Source organism: Camellia sinensis, chromosome 13 (genome assembly GCF_055761805.1).
Source record: "Camellia sinensis isolate YWXY chromosome 13, ASM5576180v1, whole genome shotgun sequence".
NCBI lineage: Eukaryota > Viridiplantae > Streptophyta > Magnoliopsida > Ericales > Theaceae > Camellia > Camellia sinensis.
The window spans coordinates 59,012,820-59,023,078 of NC_138973.1; positions in this window are offsets into that span (position 1 = coordinate 59,012,820).

Genomic DNA, 10,259 nt, shown 5'->3' on the forward strand with positions numbered 1-10,259 from the left:
GTGATGAGGGGAGATTTGATGACGGAGGGAAAAAAAAAAAAAAAAGGAGGGAAGGGATGGAATTTTGGGAGGGAAATTACCACTGCCTCACCACAGAGATTGAAACCCTTCCCTCTCTACGTTCCCTTTCCAAATTAGAACCAATTAGAAGCCAAAGAGATTCTTGGGGGGGTAAAAAAGCGTATAAGAGAATTTATTTTGCCGCTCTTTTTTTTTTTTTTTTGGAGAAAATTTATATTTTCGTGCTTATTTTTTTTATCTTATTATTAACGGCTTAGATTATGCGTCATAAAAAGTTTAATATTTTTAACGGTTGACTTTTTGTGCGTCGTGAGAAATTTAATATTTTTAACGACTGACTTTTTGTGCGCTGTGAAAAGTGTAATATTTTTTACGGTTATCGTATGTGCGTCGTGTGTAATTGATGTATTAACGGCACGCCGTCGTGAGAAATTTAATATTTTTAACGACTGACTTTTTGTGCGCTGTGAAAAGTGTAATATTTTTTACGGTTATCGTATGTGCGTCGTGTGTAATTGATGTATTAACGGCACGCCATATACACGTCGTACAAACTTTTATTATTAATTGGAAAAAAAATCATAAAAAAAAATATTAATTGGAAAAAAATTAATTGAAAAAATAATTTTGTTAAAAAAATTTGTAAATTTTTGTTTAAAAACCAACGAAAACTCATTTTTTGAATTTACGTTTTTTTTCTCAAGGTTACAAACTAAGACAATCATTTATAAACTAAAAAAATTATCAAATAAGCTTTTATGACAGTTTTTAAAATTTTTGTAAATATAAATTGAAAACTGAAAACAAAATAGTTACCAAACAGGTCTCAAATGGTAAAAATATCATAAAATTAACGAATAATTAAATAAGTTACCAACATAAAAAATGACTTATCAAAAGATTCTTAGGTTATGTATGGTTTGATTTTTAGATTTTTTTTAAATTAAAAATTAATTTGGTTAAGAAATAAGAAATAAAAATATTATTTTTTAAACAAAATGAAAATAATTTTTTTATTTTTTTATTTCTTAACCAAATTAATTTTTAATTTTTTAAAAAAATTTCGAAAAATCAAGCCATACATAGCCTAAGAATATTTTGATAAGTCATTTCTTATGTTGATAACTAATTTAATTATTTGTTAATTTTACGACATTTTTACCATCTAAAACCTGTTTGGTAACCATTTCGTTTTCAATTTTCAATTTATATTTATAAAATTTTTAAAAACTGTGATAAAAACTTGTTTGATAATTTTTTTGGTTTATAAATGGTTGTCTCAGTTTGTAAATTTGAGGAAAAAACGTAAATTCAAAAAATGAGTTTACGTTGGTTTTAAACAAAATATAAACAAAATATTCATACAAATCACAAATATTTTTATACTATCTAATTACAATAATATTTTTTTCATAATAAAAAAATAATTGTAAAGAAGAACCATTAAAATAGTAAATAAAACGATTAAATAATTATGAGGGGGGTTTTGACCAAATCTCCCAAAAGACATGGGAATTTGGAGAAATTAATAAATGCTGAGGTTTTTTTTTAAATCAAAAAATTAGAAAATTATGATTGAGATATTAGACCTCCCACAAGGCTTGTGGCTTGAAAGCCTCCTTTTGCTTAATATATAGTATAGACTAGCATATCACCTGTGCTATAAACGGATTATGTTTACAATTATCTATATATGTGAATTGTGATTTTTAAATGTTTTATTTTTTTATTTTAAATGTCTTGTTTTTTTCCTTTTTTTATATTATATTAAAGTTTAATATTTTGATAATAATCATGTGTGTTGGACTTTTCAAAGAATTAAAAGTCTTTTCTTTTTTATTATATTATATTAAAGTTTAATATTTTGATAATAATCATATGTGTTGGACTTTTCAAGAAAATTTTTTTATACTTGTTTTTAATGCATTAAAGTATTATTATAAGAAATAATAATCATATGTGTTGAGACTTTTCAAGAAATTCATATGTGTTGGATTTCAAAAAAAAAAATTTATACTTGTTCTTAATGAATTAAAGTGTTATTATGAGGGTAAGGCTTGGGGTTGGGAGAAGTTAATAAATGTTAAGATTTTTTTTTTTAAATCAAAAAATTAGGAAATTTAGATTGGGAGATTAGAACTCCCACAAGACTTGGGGGTTAGAAACCCCATTTTCCTTAATATATAGAGATAAATAGATAGATAGATAGATAGATTTAATAAGAATTTATGTTTGTTTTAGATATTTTTTTAATATACAAATTATTTTTTTAAAGATTTTTTTATAAAAATAATTTAATAATTTCGTCACTAGCCATAGTGTATGAGAGAAGTTGAAAAGGGCGTAGGAGTAGATATAGGAGAAGTCAAAAAGTGGGTTGGGAGAAGTCAACAAATGCTAAGTTTTTTTTTTAAATAAATAAATCAGGAAATTTAGATTGGGATATTGGAGCTCCCACAGGGCTTGGGTTTAGAAACCCCATTTTCCTTAATATATAGAAGATATAGATAGATAGATAGATAGATAGATAGATAGATTTAATAAAAATTTATGTCTGTTTTAGATATTTTGGATGAGATCTTATAAAAAAAAAGTGTAGACATGAATGTCCTCCTATTTTATTGTGTTTAAAATTATCTATATATGTGAATTGTGATTTTTAAATATTTTTTTTAAATGTCTTCTTTTTTTTCTTTTTTATATTATATTAAAGTTTAATATTTTGATAACAATCATATGTGTTGGACTTTTCGAGGAATTAAATGTCTTTTTTTTTATTATATTATATTAAAGTTTAATATTTTGATAATAATTATATGTGTTGAACTTTTCAAGAAATTTTTTTATGTTTGTTCTTAATGCTTTAAAGTGTTATTATGAGGGATAATAATCATATGTGTTGGAACTTTTCAAGGAATTCATATGTGTTGGATTTTAAAGAAGTTTTTTTTATGCTTGTTCTTAATGCATTAAAGTGTTATTATGAGGATAAAACTTGGGAGTTGGGAGATGTTAATAAATGTTAAGATTTTTATTTTTTTTTAAATCAAAAAATCAAGAAATTTAGATTGGGAGATTGGAACTCCTACAAGACTTGGGATTAAAAACCCCATTTTGCTTAATATATAGTATAGATAGATAGATAGATATATCTTCTTCTTTTTTTATTTTTATTTTTGTGTGGTTTCTATTCGGGTATTTTTTTTCAATTTATTTAAGATGGAGTTGTGGGTATCTTTTTTTTTAAATTTAATTTATCTGTGATTTTCATTTGTTTTTAATTATTATTATTTAGGTAAGTTATGATGTGAGTCAGATATGTGATAGACATGTAAGTTTTATTGATTTAAAGTTTATTTAGATAAACTTTAAAGATTTTTTTTTTAGTTTTTTAGTTTTTTAGTTTTTTTGGTTATGTTATAATGTAATATATAAAATATAGGTAGATATCTACAACTTTAAAAGAAAATATTATCTGATTTTTTGGGGAAGAGAAAATGAATGCAAGTTTTAATATTTTTTTTTGAAAATTTGTGAGAGAGATTAGGAGGGAGAGATTATGAAATATTTTTGTTATTAAATAAATAAATTAGTCAATAGTTTTTTTTAATCTATTTTGTAAATTAAAAATCAATAATCTTGGAAAATTGATTAATTTGTCCTATTAAGTGATTTAAAATTTTAATAGATCTACATAAAAAAAATACATAATTATATTATTAAATCATAATTCAAATTTAGATGTTATATCTTTTTGAGATCTATAGCTAAATTCTTATCTTTTTATTTTTTATTTTTGTGTGTAACCATAGTATATGGGAGAAATTGAAAAGGGTGTTGCAATAATTATGAGAGAAGTCAAAAGGAATTGTGGGTTGGGAGAAGTCAATAAATGCTGAGGTTGGGTTGGGAGAAGTCAATAAATGTTGAGGTTTTTTTTTTTAAATCAAAAAATTAGAAAATTAAGATTAGGAGATTGAAACTCCCACAGGTCTTGGGGTTAAAAACCTCCTTCTGCTTAATATATAGTATAGATATATATATATATATATATAGATAAATAAATAGATATAGATCGATAGATAGATAGATAGATAGATAGATAGATAGATAGATAGATATAGATCGATAGATAGATAGATAGATAGATATAGATATGGCGCATACCATTTATATGACACAAGGACCAAAGTACCGGGACAACCGCTGCAATTTGCTCTCATCTAAATTAAAGGGATTTAAAAAGTTAAAAAAAAAAAAAGAACAAAAAATTATAATATTAAAAAATGTTCACTAAAAACATATAGATTAAAAATTAAAAATTAATTATTGTAAACTCCATACTAAACAAGGTAATGTTTTCTATTAATTTGAAAATTAAAAAATTATTATTAATTTTTCCTCTGTTTTTTTTTTCTCACAAAAAAAAAAAAAAGCTACATTAATTATTTTCTTTTTTTTTTTTTTTTTGTGGAGAGGGGTTTTGACCTGCGATTTTTCTAAAATGGGTGTTCTAGACGGAAAGGTTAGAGTTGGTTCAGACAATAAGAAAAAGTGCTTATGCAAGAGGCGCCTTCACTATGAACGAGAATAGTCAGTTTTGCATAGGGTGCCTTCTTGCATAATAGCTTCAATACTGGTATGCATGTAGGGCTTAAGTGTGAGACGTATAAGAGGGGCTTTAGTGCGAAAATAGAAGAAATGGTTTACAGAGTGTCTTCTTGCTTCACGACTTCAATACTTGTGAGAGAGGAGTAGGCTCAAGTGCGAGAGAGAAATGAGGGTTTGTAGGAAGTGTCTTCTTGGGTCACGACTTGAGTGTCCGTGCACATGAAAATGAGTGATAAGGGTCAGAGTGTGTCTCTTGGGGTCACGGTTTTAGTGCTCCGAAACACAAAACCATAGCATATTAATAAAGAGAAATAATTAGTGAAAAAATGTTTTTGTCTTCTTAAATACAAGAACAGAGGATTTATTATTGGTGATGAAATATTTTTGTCTTCCACAGCATAACCTTATGAGACGAAAAATATATTCATTGTGCAATCAATCAGAATTTATTAGTGACTAAATATTTTCATCTCCCACAACTTATTCTTCCAAGACAAAAATATATTTGTCGCTCATTTAATAGAAAGATGAAACGGCATCGTTTGCATGATGGAGTGTTTATTGGTGACGAAACATATTCGTCTTCCATAACTTCTCATTCCTAGACAAAAATATATTTGTCGCCTAATAAATGGAAATATGCAACGACATCGTTTAATAGATAGGGAATTTATTGGTGACAAATTACGTTCGTCACAAAAAATACATATATTTTGTGACAAAAATGTTCGTCTCCAATGAGCTAAAATAATTCGCGCCAAAGCAAATAAAATTGGCGCCTAAATTTTGCAGATGAAATTTTTTTTCGTCTCCTATACGTTTGAGAAAAAATAAAACAAACGACAAAATTAATATTTTATCATCTTTGGGTTAAATTTTAAGACAAAAAAAATTTCGTCACCAAATTTTGTCACAATAGCCTAGATTTCTTGTATTTTGTTTCCTTGTTTAATTATTATTATTATTATTTTCATATTGTGGTGAGGGGTTTACTATGAGAAAGAATAATAGCTTTGCACAAAATGTCTTCTTGGATAATAATGTTTGCATGCACAAACGGCGAGAATAGAGGAGCTTTAGTGCGAAATAGAAGAGATGGTTTATAGAGATTATTTTCTTGAGTCACAGCTTCAATACTTGTGAGAGAGGAGACTCAAGTGCGAGATAGAAACGAGGGTTTGTAGACGTATCTTTTCGGGTCACGACTTTCTTATTTGTGTGTGTGTGAAAGTAAGTGATTAAGGTGAGAGTGATCTCTTAGTTTCTGACGACATTTTAATAAAGAGAAATAATTAGGGATAAAATATTTTCGTCTCAAACTCATATGTTCGTTGCCTAATCAACAAAAATACAAAAACAACGTTGTGTAGGGATGGAGAATTTATTGGTGATGAAATATTTTCGTCTCCTTCAACTTAACCTTATGAGACGAAAATATATTCGTCGCACAATCACTCAAAATGCAACATGACACATGGAGAATTTATTAACGACGAAATATTTTCGTCTCCCAAAACATATCCTTCCGAGACAAAAATATATTTGTCGCCTAATTAACAGAAAGATAAAATGAGCATGAAGAGTTTATTGGTGACGAAATATTTTTGTCTCCCATAACTTATCCTTCCCAGCCAAAAAATATATTTGTCACCAAATAAATAAGAAAATGAAACGACATCGTCTAATAAGTTTCGAATTTATTGGTGACAAATTCCTTTTGTCGTAAAAAACTTTAAAATTTGTGACAAAAATGTTCGTTTCCAATGAGCTAAAATAATTGGCGCCAACAAGAAAAAAAATTGGAGCCTCTTTTTTTTTCTGATGAATTTATTTTTTCGTCTCCTACAGTTTTGAGAAGAATTAAAAGAAACGACAAAAGTAATATTTGGTCATGTTTGGGTTACATTCTAAAACGAAAATAAATTTTATCACCAAATTTTAAAAATTAATTATTGAAAACTCCATACTAAACAAGATAATGTTTTCTATTAATTTTGAAAATTATAAATTTTTTATTATTTGTTTCTCTGTATTTTTTCTCACAAAAAAATAGCTACATTAATTATCTTTTTTTTTTTTTTTTTTTTTTTGTGGAGAGAGGTTTTGACCTTTGATTTTTCTGAAATAGGTGTTCTAGACGGAAAGGGTAGAGTTGGTTCAGACAATGAGAAAAAGTGCTTGCGTACATAGGGTGCTGTAGACACCCCATTTTTGACCGACCTTAAGACTTAGACGTCACCAGTTGAGCGCTTGGTGATATTGCGTAATGTGCTCGTGAAGTTTCAGAGTCGCGACCGTGAGCCCCGCCTCCGGACTTCCGAACCCTCTTCTGTGCCTTGCCTCGGTTTGCGAACCAGACTCGGTTTTCTCTGTTTCTTTTCCTGAGGGGAGGGAGAGGTCCTGTAGACCATCTCTTAGTGGCCGTGGGCTACATTTTGTGGCCATAGGCCATTTTGCCCATTTCGGAGCCCGGTTTCCCGTTTTTCGGAACCGTTAGCCATGTGCCTCGGTTCGGGACCGCTTAACCATCTCCGTTTGCTCTAAATTTTGGCATACATCTTATTTTCTCCCTTTTGAGGGACATTGAGGTCTGAGAGACCCACTTCGTGGTCGAACACCACTCCCGGTGCCTAACAGCCAGTTTTCGGGGCCTCGGGCTGCGCGTTTCGGCCCCCGAACCTTCATTTTGTATCGGTTTGGGCTCATTTTTGGTGGAGACTTATTTTCACTGTTATAAAGCTTGTAGGAGGGTGGGAGGCCAGCAATTTTGCTGAAAAGCCAACTTCTTTTTGGTCAAAAGTGGTTCAGCATGAATCCGGGAAGGAGAAAAATTTGCGCGGCTTCACCGAAATGGGCATAACTCTTTGCACAAGAGGAATTAAGATATGAGGCCACCACCATTGGAAATCTTACTTCCGGGGCTTCATTTTGCACTCAAGAATCTCCCAAGTCCAAGTCCGGGGGGGGGGGAAGATGTGGTTGGTTGAAGTCTGGTTGGACCAAATCTGCGCGGCTTCACGGAAAAGGGCATAACTTTTTCTACAGGAGGAATTTTAATGCAAGGTTTGCGCCATTGGAAAGCTAATTTCTGGGGCTTCATCCTAGGGGGTGGCCGGCCACTTTTTCCCTTTGACCTAGCCGGCCGGCTAGGGGAAGTGGCCGGCTGGCCACCTGCAGCAAAAATGTCAGGCCGACCTACTTCTTCACTGTGTGTGCTTTCCAGCTGTGTCTTGGTTTTCCCCCAAAAATATCTATATCCGGGGGACCCTTTTGGAGGGAAAAGAAGGCTCATTTCCCTCCACTTTTGGCCTAGACTCTTCTCTCCCTCTCTTGCATATATTGCTGGCCTCCCAACTCAAGAGGGAAGGTTACAAGAATTGCTTTGAAGATATAGATACATATCTCTCCATTTCCTTCAAGTCTTGGCTCCATTTCTTCATCATCATCAAGCTCTACCACCACCACTCCATTCCAGCAGCAAGGGGAGGAATTCCAACAGCTTAGAGTCATCAAAGTTGGTCCAAGAAGCAACAAAAGCATTGGCCTTCAAGGGTAAGTCCACTTTCCCTCTTTTCTAGCTCATTTTTGCACCATTCCTCTAGCCATCTTGCTTACGGTTTTAGGCTCCGACCTTAACTCAAACTAGGTCTATTTTGAGCTATTCTACATGTTTGTTGAAGGGTTCAACCCTATTTGAGAACCCCACCTCACACTTGTTTCAATACCTCTCTGTATGTCAATATTTTGCATGCTTCACTAGCCTATCATTTTTCTATTTTTGGACCATGATCAGAACTGAAAGTGGCCTTATTTTGACCTTCTTAACATGTTTTATTAAGGGTCTTTGCTCGTTTGGTGAATGCTTTGTATACCTCATGTTATAGCCACTTTTTGAGCCTCATTTTGCATTGCATTTATAGCATGTTTTTATACTGATTTCGGGGCTTCCATAAACTGTAAATGTGCATATTTTTGGTTCCTCTTCAATGTTGTAGAAGGGAATTTTTCAGTTTGGGCTTTGAATATACCACTTGCCTCTTTGACCACCTTTTGGCCCTTTTTCTTGCATAATAGCTTAGCCATATCTATGTTTGTTTTTAGAGTTTTTACAGTTCTGTAAAGTGGCTTATTTTGGGCCCCTATTCAATGTTGTTGAAGGGCCCTAACCTGTTTGGGGTCAGCAACTGTGAGTTGCTTCATAACCTCATGTTTAGGGCCATTTTTGCATACTAGTTTTGCCCTATTTATGTTTGCTGTTTGGCCATTCTTTGAACTGGAAAAATGCTTATTTTTGGGCTTCCTTGCTACTGTCTCTTCATTGCATGTCCATATTGCGCATATTTGGTATAGCTATAGGCCATTTCGGGTGCCAAAGTCCATGTTTCGGGACTATTCCATGCATCGGGTGTGTTTTCGCCTCACTTCGGGGCTGTTTTCCCCCACTTTTCAGTGCTGAAATCCCATTATCATGTTTGCATATCATTTTCCATGCCATTGCATTGCATATGCCATTGCCTCGATTTGTGTGCCCATGTGCACGCATTTCGAGGCACCTCATTTTCATCCATCGGCCTCTTATGTGAGTGTGGCTGAGGCTCTCTCATGTTAGTATAAGTCCATGTTGCATTCTATATGCCATTTTAGCCATATTGCATTGCGTATGCCATTGCCTCGGTTTGCGTGCCCGTGTGCACGCATTTCGAGGCACTTCATTTTCATCCATCGGCATCCTATGTGAGTGTGGCTGAGGCTCTCTCATGTTGGTATAAGCCCATATCATATTTTCATGTCATTTGTATTGCGTATGCCATTGCCTCGGTTTGCGTGCCCATGTGCACGCATTTCGAGGCACTTCATTTTCATCCATCGGCCTCTTATGTGAGTGTGGCTGAGGCTCTCTCATGTTAGTATAAGTCCATGTTGCATTCTATATGCCATTTTAGCCATATTGCATTGCATATGTCATTTTCTCGGTTTGCATGCCCGTGTGCACGCATTTCTAGGCATCTCTTTTTTACAGCATAGTGCATACTAGGTTGTATTTTAGATCGCATTCTGTCATTTTCTCGGTTTGCGTGCCTGTGTGCACGCATTTCGAGGCATCTCTTTTTTACAGCATAGTGCATACTAGGTTGTATCTTAGATCACATTCTGTCATTTTTTCGATTTGCGTGCCCGCGTGCACGCATTTCGAGATATCTCATTTTCATAGCATTGTGCATGCTAGGCTGTATCTTAGTTGCATTCATGCATATCATGCATATTGCATCGTGTTCGGGATAGGAGTTAGCCCGGGTACGGGAAACGAGGTGCGTTTCGTACTCCGAGTGACGGAACGTGTCTCAATTCCCTAGTCACCGACACTCCGGATCATCCATGATGGAGTTAGGTTCTTGTTGTGTTTATACGTGCATTCATTCTATATTGAGTTGCACATTTCGACTCCTCTGCCATCATGCATCGATATGCGTGATTGGTGGCACGAGGATCGAGGCATGCATATATTGTGAAATACATTGCTATGCCCCTTTCCTGCTCTCTGTTGCAGCAAAATGAAGAATCAGCAACTTTTTGGAGTTTGGCGCGCATTTCAAGAAAAGGTATAAACAGAGGCTGATTGGGGCATC